This window comes from Schistocerca cancellata, chromosome 1 (genome assembly GCF_023864275.1).
Source record: "Schistocerca cancellata isolate TAMUIC-IGC-003103 chromosome 1, iqSchCanc2.1, whole genome shotgun sequence".
In the NCBI taxonomy this organism is placed as follows: domain Eukaryota; kingdom Metazoa; phylum Arthropoda; class Insecta; order Orthoptera; family Acrididae; genus Schistocerca; species Schistocerca cancellata.
Genome location: NC_064626.1, coordinates 1153894260 through 1153914399, shown reverse-complemented (window position 1 = coordinate 1153914399; position 20140 = coordinate 1153894260). Strand labels below are relative to the sequence as shown.

The 20140-nt window shown below is 39.3% G+C and overlaps 1 protein-coding gene across 1 annotated transcript in view; it reads right to left on the bottom strand.

Moving 5' to 3' along the window:
* LOC126093250 (serine/threonine-protein phosphatase 6 regulatory ankyrin repeat subunit C-like) overlaps positions 1-20140 on the bottom strand; it is a 289268-nt gene that overhangs the window by 176000 nt on the left and 93128 nt on the right. The window lies entirely within an intron of this gene.

Genomic DNA, 20140 nt, shown 5'->3' with positions numbered 1-20140 from the left:
ACAAATAAGTATTTAAAAATATTCTTAGAGGAAAATTATGTATATTTTTTCAGCTAGTGGATAAGATGAACTTTTATTGCCTCAAAAAGCGCAGCTACCAATTCTAAAAATCAGCAAAAGTGGTACATTCTCTAGAACTGGTAAATAGGCTGCTGTTTGTAGAATCAGTTCTTGTTCAGTTATATATTTTAACCATTTTTTTATAATTAAAGTGTTTAAATAAACACACTCCATGGGCTAAGACTGAGGATGGGCATTCATTGTATTACATCATGCAGTCAGTATTCTGATACATATTCATTTTGTGGAAAAATCCAGTTTGACTGAAGAGAAGAAATATCTATCTCCATCCATCATAGAGTGAAGCCTTCAATGACTACCACAGCAGAATTCTGTCAAATGATCATTCACCAAACCCAAAGAAATTCTGGCCATACGTAAAGGCTGTTAATGGCACCACAGTTTGTGTTCAGGAACTGAAATTGAGGATAGCAAAGCAAAAGCTGAAATGTTTAACTCTGTTTTCAAATGTTCTTTTACAAAAGAAAACCCAGAAGAATTGCTCCAATTTAAAAGTGTGTAAAATCAGTATCAGTGGTGGTGTTGAGAAACAGCTGAAATCATTAAAACTGAACAAAGCTCCAGGGTCTGAAGGAATCCCTTGAACAAAAAACCGTGCCCAGTAGTTGGAAGAAAGCACAGGTAACACCCACCTGCAAGAAGAATAGTAGAAGTTATCCACAAAACTACCATCCAGTATCTTGACTTTGATTAATTGTAGGATCTTAGAAGATTTTCTGAGCTCAAACATAATGAGGTATCTCAAACAGAGTGACCTCCTCCATGCCAACTAGCACGGATTCTGAAAACATGGATCATGTGAAACTCAACTCGCACTTTTCTCACAACATTTGAATGTTTTGGATCAAGACAGTCAGCCAGACAAAGTATTTCTCGATTTCTGAGAAGCATTTGTCTCAGTAACAAACATATGCTTGATCATATTGGGTGTCAAGTGAAATTTTTCACTGGATTGAGGACCTTTTGGTAGGGAGGACACAGTATCTTATCTTGGATGGAGATCTTGATAAGATTTCAAAGTGTTGCAAATATTGCCAACTTGCTTTAAATGTTCAGAATTGTAAAACTGAGAGAGAGAGAGAGAGAGAGAGAGAGAGAGAGAGAGAAAGGCTAATATCTTATGGAATCGGTTAACTCATACAAATATCTGTGTATAACACTTGTAGGGATATGAAACTGAATGATCACATAGGCTTCGTTGTGGTGTAGTAGGTTTATTGGTAATATACTGGGACAGTGCAATAAATCTACAAAGGAGATTTCTTATAAATCACTCCTAGAAAAATTGCTCAAGTGTGTGGGACCTATACAAAACAGGACTAACAGGGGGTATTGAACATATACAGATAAGGGCAATGCAAATGGTCACAGGTTTGTTTAATCCATAGGAGGTCACAGAGATGCTGAAGAAACTGAATTGGCAGACTCTTAAAGATAACATGAGCAATCCCAAGAAATTCTACTAACAAAGTTTGAAGAAGCAGTTTTAAACAATGATTCTATGAATATACTACAACCCCATATGTACTGCTCATATAAAGACAAGATCAGAATAATTACATCATGCACAAAGGTGTTGAAACAATCATTCTTCCCACACTCCATAAGTGAATTGAATGGGAAGAAATCCTAACAACTGATAGAATGGAATGTATCCTCTGCCATGCACTTCACAGAGGTTTGCAGACTATAGACATAAATTAGATGCAGACAGAGTCTAGTTGTAAAAAATCCAAATGTAAATAGGAAGTCACAGAAAGAGACAAGTATTTTCATATATGTGTATTCATTGCACAAACTGATGATCATATTTACAGATAAATATGACTTCTATATGAGTGTGGCTCTATTCATTACCTCTGCAATTTTTACGGCATGCTATGGAAATGAATTTGAGAGATAAAGTTAGAAGCAATGATATCTAAATTTAAAACTGCCAATATCTATGGGGAAAAATCAATGGGTTTCATATCCACAAAAGAAGAGCTGTGAGCACTTCCCATGAGAAATTCATTTTCACCAGTTCAAAGAAAGGTCCATAACTCAGTCTTTGTGTTACAAGGAAAAGAACAAAGAAACAGCCATAAAAATATTTAACCACTTCACTTTTAAATTAAAAGGATGGCTAATACTGAAAGCTTTCAAACACATTGGAAACATATCTACTTGACAAATCTTTGTCCTCCATAGATGAATTTCTGATCAGATAATATGTATGTGGTTTGGTTACACTAAACAAGTTTTGTTATAGATTAAAATTCAAAGAAAAAATCAAGTTATGTAAACTGCCCTCATATAGTGATGTGTCTGCACATAAAATGTACCTTAAGTCTAGTTTACATGATGACATTGGGTTGCACCACTCATTGCATGGAATGAGTTGCATGCAAGTGTAGACATGGCGACACCAGAATACACTTCAGTTTCGTCGTTTTTTGGGTCCCTGTGACGTGTCTGAAATGAAACTTTTGGCAGCTGCACATCACACGAGTTGTGATGGAGTTAAAGCTTGTTTCGTAAAATTGCTGCATGAGAAAAAATAGGAAACGTGTTTCTATTCGTGACTGGATGAAGAAAAGACGTCAGCTCGGTTGCTCAGCATACTTGCTGAAATAATTTATAATAGAAGACCCAAGAACTTCTTTTAATTATCTTAGAATGTCACCAGATCTGTTCATGTTTCCTCTAAATAGAGTTAGTTATGCGATAAGGAATAAAGGTATTGTAATACATGAAGCACTGTCACCAGAAATGAAATTACATATCACATTGCATGCATTACAATCGTGAACACTCAGCATGCTATAAGATACGGTTTAAGTTGGTGATGACTCTTTTTCATTAACACCAATAATTATTAACATTAACAGTAATAATTATTAACATTAGCAACAATAATTATTTGAAACAGGCTGCATTAAGAAGGGAATGGTTTGCAAACTACTCTCTTGAAGATAGATCTCTACAGAGGCAATATTTCAAAATTCTAACATACGTGAATGGGGAGCACTCAGCAACATTTTAAACAGATGAATACTGAATAAAGAATGCAGCTTCTTGAATTTGTATAGCCTTCCCTCCTGTCAACAAAATTCCTTAGCAAAGAGTTGGCCAGCCCGAACGATGGGATTTTAGTCTTGTAGACGAAAGCATTGCCACAGTTAGAATTACACTTGCTTGTATTTTTCTTAATTCAGTTGTATATGTGCTCCTAACTCAATAAATTTTGCCCTGCAGCTCAGATAATTTCAAACCATCTATGCTATGATCGCCTCAGTGGCGGCAATATCTTGCTTATTTTTATAATCAGCATCACTGAAATCCCGCAAACACCTATGCAAAGCATAGATACCCAAAAACTGAACATTATTCTCCATTCCCCATTTCATATTTCAGCTTGTCTACACCCTACGAACACACATAACCTCAAAACTGACGCAACTAGTGTCGCCAAAGTTGGAACACGCCGAAAGTGTTTAGTTTCACCAATGAGTTGCACAAACGTGGGGCGCACATGCATAGTGGCCAGTAGGGCAGTTGCCTGCAACCTAGTGTCGTCGTGTAAACTAGGCTTTAGTTCTGAACCTAGTGATAATGTTCTGCATCGTGGCAAGCTGCAGCGAATATGATCTGTGGAACATTCAAATAAACTAAAACTAAATCAAGCTCAGTAAGGTAAAAAAATAGTTTCATTACTTTTGAAACAGTATTTAGTTCAGCCTTGTATGGGGGAAGAAGAATTATTTGGTAGTTATGCTCCTGAGATAATGTTAAAAAACGGACTACAATGAGAGTGTATAAAAACAAAATTAGGTGTATTTCTATAGTACTCTAATTGAAACTCATATTTTTCTAATACTATCTGTTAGGCAACATTGAGAGACCAATTACTGTGTAAAAATACCCATCTATCTTGAACAAATGACACGTATGATCAACAGGCTCATCCGGAACTGGTGAAGTGTGTCATGCCTTTAAGAAAAGTAGTCTGTTCTATGCTAAACATTGTCATGCACTTACTAGTTGAAAAGTTACAGTTCACTCATTTATTCATGCATGAATGCCACTGAGAAGGAAAATGATCAGCAAAGTGGAATGAGTTAAGTTATACTTCTATTTTACAACTACCGGCAACCTGTTCACATTGACAGTTATGGAAATTACTCCTAATATAAAAAGAAAAACAATTTTTACATGACAAAAATGTCGCAGGTACAGTATTTCTCCACTAGGGCTCCCTGAAAGGTTTGGCACTGGACTTATCTTAGGCTAATATTCACAGTTGTTTTGACTGCTACACACGAAAAAGAATGACACTGGAATCAGCTTTGCAAAACATTATAACTTATTGTGAGTGGGGATAATTTTCGATTACTGCTAGTAATATCCATCAATAGACAATTACATGATTATTGTTACATTCTGTTGTGCATACATGAAATTTTCTACTGAGTTTTACAGGTTCTTGATGGCTCTGAGTTAGCTGACATGCATCTCATTTATGGGAAGGCATGATGCAAAAGTTGAGCAGCAAGACTCCTGCACACTGAACAATTTCCAGGGAGAAGGTTATCAAATCATGTCATATTTCAAGGACTTGATGGCTGTCTTCATGAAACAGGATCCCTATGACCAGACTGATGAGAAACTGGCATACCTCGCAGTGTGCAAACTAAAGACAAGCCTAGCAACAGAACACAGCTCATATCCAAGAAACTTAAATACATACCTCCAATGTCAATGTGTAGAGGATATTTATGTATTTATTTAGTGCCCTTGTTATCACATTCATGATATTGGACTTGCCAAAGTACAAAACAGTATAAAATATTATATACTTACATAATGTACAAAATTTTATCATTTGTATCAACACAGCTTTATAACAAAACATTATTCTGCTTAATTAGATTATAAAATTCTCCCCAATTCTACCCAGTACCTCCTCATTAGTTATGTGATGTGTCCATCTAACCTTCAGCATTCTTCTGTAGCACCACATTTTGAAAGCTTCTATTCTCTTCTTATCTAAACTATTTATTGTCCATATATTCATATGGTTGAATTTCATGAGAGTTGCGTTTTCAACATACTTTTTCTCTTAAACTGTTTGTAGCTATATTGTCCATATATTCATATGGTTGAATTTCATGAGAGTTGCGTTTTCAACATACTTTTTCTCTTAAACTGTTTGTAGCTATATTTTCTGATATATTTAAGAAATGATTAACACATTTGCTACCTGTGTTTCATTGTTTACAGCCCTTCCATTTAGTTCAGTCGTAATGTTACCCTGTTCTTTGGCCAGTTGTTCTCTCTTTTGTTTCACTGTATTCCATATGGCCTTAAGTCAGTCATCAAAATTACTGACTCCTAGCATTATGTGCATATTACTTGATTTTTTAAATAATCTTTCTTAGTAATTTTGAGTAGTTTTTGTAATGTGCAACTTCTGCAGGATCTCTATTTGTTCCTGCAACAGCTACATTTCCTTTTCCTTTCACAAGATACTTTAATCCCTATATGTCGAAAGCTGTTTTCAAATAATGATATGAATTTACCATGGAACGGATTATATTTTATATCAGCATTTGGTGCATTATAAAGTTCATTCCAGGCCAAATCTTGTAAAATGCTTTCAAAAACATTTATTCTTGAGTCATTAATTAACATTTCCACTGAGGAGTATCTACACTGTAAGGCAAAATCTTATTTCTCCTAATGAACTGTGCATCATGATCAGAGAGAGCATTTGTTTCTGGGTAGACAGTTATTTTCTTATTGATTGGCGACTCCATGTTGTCCTGTGCACTACGACCAGATAACAGGTATACTTGAAAAAAGAGACAGCATTGGTCGTATATTTTTTACTATCGCAAAATCGATTTTCTGTCACTGAGTGACCATCTTCAGTGCTAGAAGTTAAAAATTTTTCACATTACGATCAGAGAGTATAAAATAGAAAACCACAATTACATCTGCATATGAACATAACACTTGTTAGGAACAAACCTATATTGTATAACTTAAATTAGGATGCACTGTTGTCAATAAGCTTACGGCAATCACATAGACTGAGGTCGCTGTTTACATGCACTTGTTCAGCAGACTTCGGTGTAACGGGGCTTGACACGCCCTCTATGTGACATGTGTCACGTGAAGACATAGTATTACTGGTTTTGCGAAATATTAACACTACTATACTCTCTGATTGTAATGTGAAAAATTTTTAACTTCTAGCACTAAAGATGGTCACTCAGTGACAGAAAATCGATTTTGCGATAGTAAAAAATATACGACCAATGCTGTCTCTTTTTTCAAGTTATTTTCTTGCTTTGAGCTTCATCAAAGAAAACATTATCATTTAGGGTCCTACTGTCTCTACTGACTCTTCTGTTACTTTAACCTCTTTCATAGCATAGTGCCTGACTCTACATCTACACTGAAGAGCCAAAGAAACTGTACACTTGCCTAACATCAGGTAGGGCCAGTGCAAGCACGCAGAAGTACTACAACATGACGTGGCATGGACATGACTAATGTCTGAAGTAGTGCTGGAGGGAATTGACACCATGAATCCTGCGGGGCTGTCCATAAATCTGCAGGAGTTTGAGTGGTTGGAGATCTCTTCCGGGCAGCACATTGCAAGGCATCCCAGATATGCTCAATAATGTTCATGTCTGGAGAGTTCGGTGGCCAGCGGGAGCATTTAAACTTCGAAGAGTGTTTCTGGAACCACTCTGTAGCAGTTCTGGACATGTTGGGTGTCACATTGTCTTGCTGGAATTACCCAAGTCTATCTGAATGCACGTTGGACATGAATGGATGCAGGTGATCAGACAGGATTCTTATGTACTTGTCACCTGTCAGAGTCGTATCTAGACATATCATGGGTCCCATATCACTCCAACTGCACATGCATCACACCATTAGAGAGACTCCACCAGCTCAGAAAGTCCCCTGCTGACATGCAGGGTTCATGGATTTATGAGGTTGTGTCCATACCCATACACATCCATCCGCTTGATACAATTTGAAATAAGACTCGTCCGACCACGCAACATGTTTCCAGTCATCAATAGTCCAATGTTTATTTATTTACTTTGTTTATTTATTTATTTAACCTTGCAAGATTAGGGCCATCAGGCCCTCTCTTACATCTAACCAGGCATTCTACTTATTTTACATTCATATGTTTTAGTAGGCATTTAAACTACATCTGCTACAAAAAGTGAAATAAACAATTACAAAGGCACACTTGGAAAAATACATACATGTAGAGTTTATATTCTTAGATGATAAGTATTGTTATAATTAGACATTATGAAAGAGAGATTTTAGACAGGAGTGCTAGCAGCAGGGAGTATGAGGGAGACTGGTGGTGAAGGGAGGAGAAGAATAGAGACATAATGAAACATAATTAAGGAAATATAAAGGAAAAGAAGATTGTGTGGCTAATAGAGATAGATGAAGAGGAAGAAGAGAAAGGAGCAAGATAGGAGACACTAGCTTTGCTATTTGACAGAGGAGAGGATTGGCCTTGTACACTAATTTTGCGGAAAACATTACGAGGATGATAGTAGGAAATGCTTCAACTTCTTCTTAAAAGCAGCAGGGGATTGAAATTTGCACAAGGTAAGGGGCAGTTTGTTCCATAGGTGGACGGTGGCAACTGAGAAGGAGTTTGCAAAAGTTTTTCTTTTGTGAGTGGGCACAGTTAGGATACCAAATAAGAGTGACCTCGTGTTTCAATTATGATGGTATTAAAGGCATTTAATCTCTGAAGCAAGGTACTTGGGTGCTTGCACGACAAGGAGTCAGTGAAGTAGACATAAAATGTGGTAGTCACGCAATTTGTCCAGCCACAGCCACCCTAGTTGGGAGTATAAAGCACTAACATGATCATATCAGCGAATGTTACAGGTGTAACACACACAGGCATTCATGGTTAGTTCTAGCCGTCTTTTGTTTTCACTACTCATGCCTTGTTGAATTACATCACAATAGTGGAGGTTCGGTAGAATGAGTGCTTGCACAAGCTGACGTTTCAAGTCCTGTGGAAATACGTTCTGAATCTTTTTGAGAGCATAGAGACAAGTGGACGTCTTCCGGCACACTGTGACTGTATTCTCTGCCCAGCTGAGATGCTCATCCAAAGTTACACCCAGGCTCTTAACTGTTTTCTGATAAGGTAATGGAATACCATAGGGCAGAATAGGAGGCAGCCGTTTGCTAAAATCTGAACTTATTAATTTCTGATGGGCTATTAAGATTACTTGTGCCTTTTTTGCATTTAGTTTAAGCCCCAGATTTTTCGCCCATGTTACTACTGAAGACAGATCATCATTCATCTGAGTGATTGCAGTGTTTATATCTTCAGGTCTGATGCTTAGGTAGAGCTGGAGGTCGTCGGCATAGAAATGATATTTGCAGGAGGACAGAACCGACGAAATATCGTTGACATATAAAGAAAACAAAAGCAGTTCTAAGACTGATCCTTGTGGCACTCCTGAGGGGAGATGTTTCCAGGAAGATTTTTCGTTTACGCAGACAACACATTGCTGTTTGTCTTTCAAGTAGCTTTCAAACCATAATTTGACTCATTCCTAAGATCGAAAACCCGCAACTGCCTAGTGATTATCGAGCAATTAGTATATTGCCTGCTGTTTCCAAAGCACTTGAATATATTGTTCATGATCAAATCACTGAACACCTGCATGAGTTCAGCCTGTATGATAAATTTCAATCCCGTTTCCATAAACATCACAGCACAAGCACTGCTCCGAAAGAACAGATGCCATATTCATAACATTTGAAAAGTGACAAGCTGTTCAACTCACTCTTTTCAATTATTTATTGTTAATAATGTAAATGAAGGAGAGTTGAGTTAGTTTACACTGATTAATCAGATTAAAATTAAAATGATTGTATGTGCTGCTTCAATTTCTTCTTTTTAACATTCTTTAAACTAACATGGTGCTGGATGCATCAGTTGCTCTTCTGGATGAGCTTCAGAAGTGACCAGCACTTCAGATACAAGACAGTGATGTGTAGAGAGGCTCAGTGAAATGATATCCAGTGAGTCGAGGGAACGCAGTCCTTTGGAGAACTGTGGGCATGGGTGTGGCAAGTATAGCTACTCTCAAGTTATCTTGGGGAAAGTTGTCCCAGTTAGTGCCACATGAATGCTGGCCTGTTGTGCGGTTTATTGCACATACTTAATTTAGATAGCCGAGCTGAAAGCATTTGTTCTGGATGACAGAATTCTGTCAGCTGGAGGCAGGCACTCAGATCATGTTAAGAAAACTGCATTCAGCAAACAAATAGCTCCCAGCTTTCCAAAAAAACATGGCAAAACAGCTCTGAGACATCACAGGTTCAGAAGATGCTGCAGAGTTGGTGGCTAGCTTTGACCTCAGTTTTTTTATCTTTTCCCAGAACCTGTAATGCGAGGCTAGTAGCTGATTGAGAGGAGACTGACTGTTGGAATAGAAGTGATGTCAGGAGGAAGTAATACATAGTGGGAAGTTCTTATAGAAAAGAGGTGAGGAAATTGAGATCATTGGTTTTTAGTGTTTTGCCTCCTCTTGGTGGGATATTTCATTACAGGAACAATTACATCACTTCGGATCAATGTAGCTTTAGAGGGACTGATGGTTGAGCTTTTCATGGTGGGATGAAGAAAATAGTCAGCTCTTTGCGGACTTAGAAAGGCCTTCATATCTAAGCTTGGCACTCAGCACATCGGTCTTCTGCAGGCTGCACTTTCAACTGGGCGAGCCAACTGGGGTCCAATGCTTCAGTCCTCAGCACAGCAATCCTAGCCTTGAACTTCATGGCCACTGCTTGCATTACACCAAAGATTATGATGAGCATAACTACTAGCTCCAGCAGGTTAGGACATTTGAGAGTTTGAAGGTCAGATTCATGATAGGTTTCACTGTCCTGCATTCATCAATGCAGTCTCAGATCTATGTGTTTCTTCTTCTCTCTTTTCAAACAAAAATATATGCCTGTTGAAATATACTTAAAAAAAAAAAAAACAGATGCGTGATTATTAAGCAATTCTGATCTCTTCGAGTAACTCTGTCAACTAATAGTTCAAGTCTTGTAATTCTCATGGTTAATAATTTAATTGTTTTGATTGCTGTTTTTTAATAAAGTGCAGAGTTCAGCTAAATTTTGTTTTTATTACCACATTTACTATTTTTCAATGATAAAAATGCAAATTCTTCACATTAGGATTCACTGCTAGAGCCACAATATTTCATAGTGGTAATCAATCTGTTGTAACAATAATTTTAGCATCACATCTCAAGGCTATGCCTGTATCACAATTAATTCTGATTCAGTTAAATTCACTTACACACATGTGGGGTTTTGCATGCATCACACTGAATGCACATTTATTCCTAAACACAAATGTATATATCGAGCTGAAAAACTTGCCTCCCAGAGAGCACTTCTTATGCATACACAGAATCATCGTCATCATCATTAGCATGAGGGAGTTCATTCCAGCAAGCTAAGTAGAATGTTTCTACAGAATTTGCCTCAATCTGTTTCAGTCTTGGTAGATTTCCTCTTCATCACAGCATCCCATGTCTCTTCTTTGCTTCCAAGGTCTTCTTCAAATGGATCTCTTGGCTTTCCAAGTACTGATGGGGAATTCACTTAGGCTTCAACTGCTTCACATGACCAAATCACTTCAGTCTCCCCACACTCACTCTTTCCTCCATGGCATTTCTATGTGCAGGTCTTTCCTTATGTACTTGTTTCTGAACTTGTCTCTCCCTGTCTTTACAGACTTAAGAAATTTTATTTCAGAAGCTTGTAGTTGACTTACATGTCTTTTGGTTATGTTGCAGCTCTCCACACTATATACACTCCTGGAAATTGAAATAAGAACAGCGTGAATTCATTGTCCCAGGAAGGGGAAACTTTATTGACACATTCCTGGGGTCAGATACATCACATGATCACACTGACAGAACCACAGGCACATAGACACAGGCAACAGAGCATGCACAATGTCGGCACTAGTACAGTGTATATCCACCTTTCGCAGCAATGCAGGCTGCTATTCTCCCATGGAGACGATCGTAGAGATGCTGGATGTAGTCCTGTGGAACGGCTTGCCATGCCATTTCCACCTGGCGCCTCAGTTGGACCAGCGTTTGTGCTGGACGTGCAGACCGCGTGAGACGACGCTTCATCCAGTCCCAAACATGCTCAATGGGGGACAGATCCGGAGATCTTGCTGGCCAGGGTAGTTGACTTACACCTTCTAGAGCACGTTGGGTGGCACGGGATACATGCGGACGTGCATTGTCCTGTTGGAACAGCAAGTTCCCTTGCCGGTCTAGGAATGGTAGAACGATGGGTTCGATGACGGTTTGGATGTACCGTGCACTATTCAGTGTCCCCTCGACGATCACCAGTGGTGTACGGCCATTGTAGGAGATCGCTCCCCACACCATGATGTCGGGTGTTGGCCCTGTGTGCCTCGGTCGTATGCAGTCCTGATTGTGGCGCTCACCTGCATGGCGCCAAACACGCATACGACCATCATTGGCACCAAGGCAGAAGCGACTCTCATCGCTGAAGACGACACGTCTCCATTCGTCCCTCCATTCACGCCTGTCGCGACACCACTGGAGGCGGGCTGCACGATGTTGGGGCGTGAGCGGAAGACGGCCTAACGGTGTGCGGGACCGTAGCCCAGCTTCATGGAGACGGTTGCGAATGGTCCTCGCCGATACCCCAGGAGCAACAGTGTCCCTAATTTGCTGGGAAGTGGCGGTTCGGTCCCCTACGGCACTGCGTAGGATCCTACGGTCTTGGCGTGCATCCGTGCGTCGCTGCGGTCCGGTCCCAGGTCGACGGGCACGTGCACCTTCCGCCGATCACTGGCGACAACATCGATGTACTGTGGAGACCTCACGCCCCACGTGTTGAGCAATTTGGCGGTACGTCCACCCGGCCTCCCGCATGCCCACTATATGCCCTCGCTCAAAGTCCGTCAACTGCACATACGGTTCACATCCACGCTGTTGCGGCATGCTACCAGTGTTAAAGACTGCGAGGGAGCTCCGTATGCCACGGCAAACTGGCTGACACTGACGGCGGCGGTGCACAAATGCTGCGCAGCTAGCGCTATTCGACGGCCAACACCACGGTTCCTGGTGTGTCCGCTGTGCCGTGCGTGTGATCATTGCTTGTACAGCCCTCTCGCAGTGTCCGGAGCAAGTATGGTGGGTCTGACACACCGGTGTCAATGTGTTTCTTTTTTCCATTTCCAGGAGTGTAGTACATGATGGGCAGAAGGAAAGTTTTGAATGGGGTATGTTTAGCTCACAGAGGAATATGTATATTCCAGACAAATCTTCATACTATACTGAAGAACCTGGATCTTTTGATTTCTCTCTTCAGAACATCAAGATTGGCACTCCCGTCACTTGCCACCACACTACCAAGACATGTGAAACTATTCAGTCTCAGTCCTCTAACCCTCCTAAAATAGCTTATGTGGAGGGGGTGCTCAACTCATTTGCAGTGCCATTATCTTGTTTTCATTCACAGTTAACCAGAACTCTTTGGAAGTGGTTTCTGCAGATCCAGTTTCCTCTGTACCCCATATTGGTTTCAACCCAAATTCTGATGTCATTTGCAAATGCATGAGTTTCTTTTTTACCTTCTTTGCTGTTGTAACGTATTCCACAATTGACCCAAGGGTAGGGACCTGGACACCCCTGTGGGAGGTAGGCAGAGGCAGGTGCTGACCACACACACACACACACACACACACACACACACACACACACACACACACACACGGATCAATGCAGCGGCTTTCATCTTCCGGTTTGTCTTTCTGTGCTGTTGAGAAGCATGGAAGGGGTGCAGACTCAAACACCTTTAAAAACTCTGTTACCAGATGAAGGGGCAGAGGGGACAATTTGCATGACTGGGATGCTAATGTGAAATGTACAATAAGCCATTTGATAAGGAAAATAGTGCTTGCTATCAGTGCCATTCAGCATCTATGCATGCTCTCCTGCAGACAAAGTGTGGGAGAGATCACACTAAAGTGGAAGGAGATGTTAGCAGAGGAGGAGGAAGTGACAAATGCACAGGACACAGGATATTTATTCTTAACTGGCAACATGGAGTTTGCACAGTGAGAGAATTCCATCCACAATAAAGCCTGTGTCTTCATCAGCCATGTGAATTGCGGACAGCACAGAATGGTTAACACAAGGATAGTGAACAATAATTTGACTGGCCAGAAGAGGAACATAGGTTAGCCAACTGGATGTATGGACGCACCCTGGATTAGGTCTAGAAAACACATAGAGATCACCTTCAAGAAGCACTTGTGGTCAAGCTATGGAAGTAGACACATGTTGTCCAGATGGAAAAGGGGAGACATCCTGATGATAGTCAAGAGATGACACCTGGCTCCTGAGCACCACCTTCCGCCACACCACAAATGCCAGACACCAAGATCCAGCCACCTCCAGACATGTAGCTGCAGAGGTAAAGGGCTAATAGAATCGCTTGAAGTGCACAGTCATATCCAGCAACTCTCACACTGGTGCATGCATATGGTGGTTAATCTTGTTGCATTGACATCTGATGCATGTTCATATCCATTCTTAACAGTCGTTCTGATGCCCGGGCATACAAATCGGTGTGAGAGTAGGTGAGTTGTCAGTCAGACTCCAGGATGACACAGATTATGTAAGCTGTCGAATCCATGTCTCCAAAATGTGGTAGGCAGCAAAGGTTGAGGTTTACTGTTTGACATTACACAGTGTAATTTAATGTCAGCTCAGGAATATCTTAAGTAGATTGTATAGCTCTTGGTCTGACTGTTGCACTTTGGCTAGTTGAGCAAAGTCAATTAAACGTGAGAAACAGGAAAGGCTGTTGGCTACCATGTTGTTGATGCCAGAAATGTGTCTTAACACCTTGTGATGAAGCAAGCTGGGATCTCTTTACTTCCTCTCTTGTTCTGCCATCTGCCTCCTTAAATTAATTTTATTTTCATTTTTGCCTAATTATCATTAACATGCATAAGTATAATCTGCATTTCCATAAAAGAAAAAAGTTGGCCCTCAGAGTAAGGAATATAGCACCAGGTTTAATTTTGTGCTTATTTTTATGTATGTAATTAATTTCGTAATTTATTTTGACCATTCCTAGTTAATATCTTTTGCTGTAGGGGGACATTAGTAATTGTTTTGTAGCTTAGATTCTATTGTTGACCTATAAACCAATATAAATTCTGTACTAATTATAAATATTCAAAGAAGAACTACTAGGATTCTTAAAGCATTTATTTGGCTCTATTCGAAAACGTATTAGCAAAGCCAGCACTTAATTAATTCCAAAATAATTACCAGGTTTGTAAAAGTATTGTTTGCATAACTATATCTGTTAATTTAATTATTTAAACAAATAATTCAGCCAAACCTTTGTGGTAGAAGAAACTGTTAAAAAGAAGGAATTTTTCCATGTATTTAGTTAATTGAATGAGTTATGTTTTAATTGTAATTTCTATAGCTTAAACATGGAACAATGTATAGCTTCAGTGCCTGTTATTGTGAGGATATATAAAGGACCGATTTTTGGTCCTGAGACAGTCAGTCCATGGCTGATTTTCAGATGGGAATTATGTACAATTAGTTAGTTAGTTGGTTGTGTGTTCCACTGATCAATTGCACGGTACAGTAGCCGTTATGATGTGGAACATGTCAAGTGCACAAGAAATGCACATATGAAACAAGATAGTTCTATTATTTACCCCAATCCCTTAAATAGCACAAAATGCATATACTATATTTATAGATTTATTTATTCCTATTCAATAATTCATCTGTGGTATAGGAGTTGTCAAGGAGATATGATTTCAATTTATTTTTGAAGCTATTACTGCTGTCTGTCAGACATTTTATTTCATCTGGTAATTTGTCAAAAATTTTTATATCAGGATAATTTACTCCTGTCTGTGCCAAAGATAGGTTGAGTAAAGGATAGTGTAAGTCTTTCTTTTTTCTGGTATTATAATCAAGAATGCCACTGTTGTTTTTAAACTGGTCCATGTTATTGAGAACAAATTTCATTAGTGGGTAAATGTACTGTGAGGCTGTTGTAAGAATTTCCAATCTTTTAAAAAGATGCCTACAAAGTGTGCAACTATGAACCACGCACATTATTCTAACCACTTTCTTTTGAGCAGTGAATACTTTTTGCCTAAATTTTGAGTTACCCCAAAATATTCCGTGTGACATCAGAGAGTGAACGTGTGCAAAGTATGTTAGCTTACTAATCTCTATATCCTCAAAATTGGCAATTATTGTGATTGAAAAAGTTGCTGAAGCTAGCCGCTTTACAAGATCCAAAATATGAATTTTCCAATTAAGATTCTCATCTATATGTACACCCAAAAACTTAGTATGCTCTACCCTATCTACTGACTTCTGTTGATGTGTTATATTTATTGAAGGAACTGTACTTTTTGCAGCAGAAAATAAGGGATGTGTTTTTTCAAAGTTTATAGCAAGCCCATTTGCAGAAAACCAATTAATGACTTTTCCAAAGACATTATTTGTATCATTTTCAATTGGAGTTTCTTTTACTGGATTAATAATGATGCTTGTATCATCAGCAAACAGTGTCAGTTCAGCTTCCTGTTTCAGATAGGAAGAGAGGTCATTCACATATATCAAGAACAGAAGGGGACCCATGATTGAACCCTGTGGAACATCTAATGTTATTTCACCCCAGTTAGACGAAGTGGCAAACTTATTTAAATCACTTGACCCATATAAGGAAACTTTTTGCTTCCTGTTCTGTAGGTATGCTATTCCATTTATACCATAGAATTGTAATTTCTGTAACATAATGTCATGGTTCACACAATCAAATGCTTTGGACAAATCACAGAAAATTCCTATTGGTGACATTTTACTATATAAAGACTATTATGTGGACAGTGAAATCGTATATTGCTGTCTCAGTGGAACAGCATTTTTGAAATCTGAACTGTGATTTACTAAGTATCCCATTACTGTTGAGATGGCTAACCACTCTTGAGTACCGATACATTACTTTCTCGAAGATTTTTGAAAATGCTATAAGCAAGGATACTGGCTGATAATTATTGACATCTGTGGTGTCCCCCTTTTTGTAGAGAGGCCTGACAATGGCATATTTTAACCTGTCTTGGTTAAATGAACAACAGTGCACCAACTTAACAGTGGAATAAGTGTAACAGAAATAGGCTGTGTGTTAAAACAATTAATGACAACGTCTGTTCAGTTTATTTGAGAAATAATGTCACACGTACCATATTATTCTGCAAGAAATGTGAACTGTATGTTCAGGTTTTTACTGCTCACAGATGTTCAACAGCAAACTATTGTAGCAGTATGTTTATGTTTGCCTGCAACCTATTTATGAGGCTTATCAACATTTACCAATAGTGAACTGATCATATAATTGTGTAATATTGGGGGGTTGTGAACAGTGAAAGTAATGAAGTGTGAAACACAACTGTGCAACTGTTGGCTACATCATTAACAGTAGTCAGTGTTGAACTTCCACCCCCCATTTTCCAGCCAGTATAACAATGCAGTATGTCAACACCAAGGACAATGAACAAAGAAATATAGCAGGCGAATATCACAAACTGTGCTGAACTGGGCTATGTATACAAGTTGATTGTACTGCTGAGGTAAACAGCTGATACTCTTTTGGCAGAAAACTTACATAAGTGGCTTATGGTCGGTATAAATGGTAAACTCCTTGGCTTTCATTTGTGTTCAGAAGTATTTAATAGCCTCATAATAGTTAGGAGCTCTCTGTCATAAGCACACAATTTCCACTGTGCCATTACCCAGTTGTTGTAAAGCTGCACCACTCACCTCGCATCAACCATTAATGCCAAGAGTGTATTCGGCTTGGCTTGCACAAGTAATGCAGCATCCTCATTGCACTGTTTGGCTGCCTCAAACTTGAGTGCCATCTTAAGAATTCTTGAAATTCAGCCTCATATGGCAGGAATTGGCAACATAAATTAAGCACACCGAGGAAGCAATGCAATTCCTTAATGGTTCTTGGTCATGTGATTTGCTAGATGGTTTCAGCTTTCTCAGGCAAAGGTAGTGAACATGACAATGAGATCTTATGACACAGGAAGTTAATCTGTGTCTGATCAAAAACACATTTGGTGGTTTTCAAAACCACACTGTACTGTTTTGATGTTCAAACATCACATTAAAGGCTGCAAGGCTGAAAAAACTAGAATAACATCAAGATATGCAAAGCAGAAAGGGAGACCTTGTAATGTGGAGTCTGTAAACGTTTGCCAAGTTTGTGTGGCGTTCTGGAGGCAAAATATAATGAAATGACTCTTGAATAGAGCAAATGGAGTGATTGTGGCCTTCTATGGTATGTCTGCCTTAGCCATTGGGATCTGAGTATAAGCCTTGGCACAGTCTAGGCACTAAGAGAAGTGGGGATGACCAAGGACTACTCAATGGGTGGATAACACATTCCCAAAGCATACTGCTGAATTCCGCTTTTGTTATGGCTACATGCTCTGGGGCCAAACATCAGGGGTGACAATACACCAGTGGGCCATTGGTAGTTTTTATGTAATGCACTGTTTGTGACGTACCTCTTTCAGCATTCCAGGAGTTTGTGTCATTGCTGGGAATTTCCACAGTAAGTCCATGTGCTCACCTCTTGTGGTTTGCAGCCATTTGCACTGACGTTTTTTATCGAAAACCTGAGCTGGTTAAGCTGGTGTTGCAGTCAACAAGCTGCACATTTGTCACATCTGGCAACAGTTGGTAGTATGCTAGAAAATCTGCCTTTATTATGGTTCCAACACATCTGCAATTGTAAAGTCCCATGCTAGGTCACACCACAGCCCGATCTCCAGTTCGCCCAATAGTGTACTGTATGCTGGAATGGTGGAATTATTCATTGCAGTCAGGCAGAAAGTAGTTGGTGGTTGCTTGCTGTGTAACTGCATGTGCAGAAATACACAAAGGTGCAAACCAATGTCCACCACATGTTTTTTGTCCTGACTTGCAGTCACTTATGAACAGGTGCTGTGACATAGTTTGGGAATCAGTTAACATGCCTATGTCCAACTGCTGCTGGCATTTGGGTGGGCACAAGGTATAGTACATTTATACGTCTGGTCACCAAATCTTTTGTGGTACCAACAGATGGAGTGTTGGCCTGTCCCAGACATTGAAAAGGTAGTTGACAAGCGACTTCTTGATCTCTTGTAGTAACAGTCTCTGTCTTTGCTGCAATCCCAATGAGTCCACGGTTCACCAGTCTGTTTCATCAACAAATCAACTTTGGCAGACAGAACATCACAATAAATGAGTATAAAAACAGGTGTCACTGCAGTTACCAGCACAGGCATTATTGCATCAAATATCTTATCAGCCAATTCAGCCAGTGCGCCACAGCCACATCTGTCTGAGATACTATAATATCCTTCACTTGAAGGAGCAGGCGGCTACTCCAAAATGTACACAGAAGACAGGTAAGCTATCTGTGTCAGCCTTCTTCTGTAAGCATCTCAAGTACTGTGACAGTCACCCATTGCCAATGTCTTCTTGTGTCAAAACTTGCCTGATGCATTCCTCTTGTGATAAAGATGTCCTACGGATCACTGCCATCTTCAGTTCCAAATAAGAATCCATAGTAGATAGATAAGGGAACTGATATGACAATTAGCCTGTTACTAGGAATTGCTTATTATCAAAGTTCAGTCTAAGAGTAAGCACAATATTGTTGTGGAACACAGAGCCTCAGGTGGCTATTGCAAAAATATTTTGACAGCGAAACATAAATAAGCACTTGAGCACTTGTGGCACCATGTACGACTGCACCACCCCAGGAGCTGGCTACAGATACTTTGATTGAAATACCATCATAGGCATTTTTAAGTAACCTAGTGAATTTTATGATCTGTGTAACTGCTGGTGTGACAAAAGTTATATTGTTGATGGAGTATGCATAGCATGTCTAAGTAAATGTAATTGATATGATAGTGATGCTATGTATACATCTACACCTACATCCATACTCTGCAAACACCGTGAAGTGCATGGCAGAGGATACATCCCACTGTACAAGTTGTTAGGGTTTTTTCCCAATCTATTAACATATTGAACATGAGAAGAATGATTGTTTGAATGCCTCTGTGTGTGCAGTTATTATTCTAATCTTATCCTCACGATCCCTATGTGAGCTAAACATAGGCAATTGTAGTATATTCCTACAGTCATCATTTAAAGCCACTTCTTGAAACTTTGCTAATAGACTTTCTCGGGATAGTTTACTTCTATATTCAAGTGTCTTCCAATTCAGTTCCTTCGGTGTATCTGCGACACTCTCCCATGGGTCAAACAAACCTGTGACCATTTGTGCTGACCTTCTCTGCATTCATTCAATATTCCCTGTTAGTCCTGTTTGGTACAGATCCCACACACTCTTCAGAAATATTCTATAATTGGTCACAAAGTGATTTTGTAAGCAATCACTTCTGTAGACTGATTGCACTTCCTCATTAGTCTAACAATAAAGTGAAGTCTACCACCTGTATTACCCACAACTAAGTCTATGTGATCAGCGCACTTCATATCACCATAAATTCTTACATCAAGGTATTTGTATGAGTTGACTAATTTCAACTGTGACTCATTGATATTACAGTCATAGGAAAATACATTTTTTTTTTCATTCTGTGAAAAATTCTGTAAATTTAAAGCAAGTTGTCAATCTTTGCACCACTTTGAAATCTTATCAAGATCTGACTGAATATTTATGCAACTTCTTTCAAACAGCACTTGATTATAGATAACTGCATTTTTCACAAATAGTCTGAGGTTACTATTAATAATACTATGAGGTCATCAATATACAACCTGAACAGCAAGGTTCCCAACACACTTCCCTGGGGTACACCCAAAGTTACTTCTACATCGGGCAATGACTTTCCATCCAAGATAACATGCTGTGTCCT